Here is a 1513-nt window from a genome sequence, read left to right on the forward strand (position 1 = left end):
TGATTCTGGGCAACAAAGGAAATACCTTTGTTGCCACGGTGATGTTTTTGTCAGCAGTGAGTGATAAGATTTAACTGATAATGACTAGATTTTTAGAGGAGTCAACCATTATGCTGGACATCAAATGTCTATTCAGCGAATAAATGCAGAGCCTGATTGCAATCATTAAAAATTGTTTTGCTCTTTTCTGTGCACCAGCAGGAAGTAATTAAACTGTCTGTGAGAGTTCTGAATGGACACAAGAAGTGAGACTCTGGTGGTTTTGCCTCTTCTGCATCTGTGTCTCACACATTAAAATGCATCAACCTCCCCAAAGCCCGCAGAAAGAGACACAGAGAGCATGTGTACCCATGAATCGGAGCTGTTGCACTGTTTCAGGCTGGAGCTTTTTCAAGAAGCTCATTTGAAAGAGCTACAGATCATGTTTAGTAAGCTCTTTCTCATTATATCAGACCCTGGGGAGAGAAGCTCCTCTCTCCATACTATCAAAGCCAGGAGCTGCCTTAGAGGACACGCACGGGTGTGAACACAGACTCTGGAGAAGATTGCAAGAGTAGCTTGCTCGTCCCCACTCACCTTTTGCTGCAGGAGGCTGCCAGCGTTCAAGGTTTGATCAGTTGTTGCTGTGATGGCTGCGGGTGACAGCCGCGCAAATCCATAGTTGCAGGAATAAATAGCTTGATTAGCATAATGCATCACCAACAAATTTAGCCTGCGCCGAGCATAAAAGAACAGTTTCTTTGCCTCAGTGCTGCATTCATAAAGCTTCTGGGACAAATACACAATTACGTAAACAGAGTATTTACCTCTGCACAACTGGGAGGTAATATCATTTACTTTCAGTGTGTGACTGATGCTTTGTTGCCAAGCTGGTCGGGGTTTTTTTAAGCTTCTAACAGCTTAGGCTGCTCCCATTGTCCACTGTGTTTCTATTTCAGCAATAATAATTCATCTAATTCATGCAGCACTTACCACCAAAAACCGGAGCCATATTGATCCATTTGGAGCTATAATCTCACATAAAAGCAGGTCTTTTCAGGAGACCGCCACATTACAACTATTTGGATGTGTTTGGCGGCAATAAAAAACCCACACAGCTCCATTCGGGCAATGTATTGCAAACATATATGTTTGAGGTCAATAGTTAGATCACTGGATATATTTACGTGCTGCAGCTGTCCTGGACGGGAAAGAGCAGATTCTTCTTTTTTACTGCGCTTCTGAGCAGAAATGTCACCCCTGCCACATACACTAAAATTCACCAAAATTTACACATATCTAGGAGCTGGTGAAAATGAATTTTGGACACAGTGAACAAAGTCACATCACAATGGAAAAACACAGAAAATAGCAGAGGTGGGACCAAGTCATTGTTTTGCAAGTCCGAGTCAAGTCCCAAGTCTTTGTCCTCAAGTCCGAGTCAAGTCCCAAGTCAAAAGCACTCAAGTCCCAAGTCGAGTCACAAGTCAAGCCCAACAAGTCTCAAGTCGAGTCACAAGTCCTACTAATAATG

The sequence above is a fragment of the Oryzias melastigma genome, linkage group LG15 (assembly GCF_002922805.2).
Source record: "Oryzias melastigma strain HK-1 linkage group LG15, ASM292280v2, whole genome shotgun sequence".
In the NCBI taxonomy this organism is placed as follows: Eukaryota; Metazoa; Chordata; class Actinopteri; order Beloniformes; family Adrianichthyidae; genus Oryzias; species Oryzias melastigma.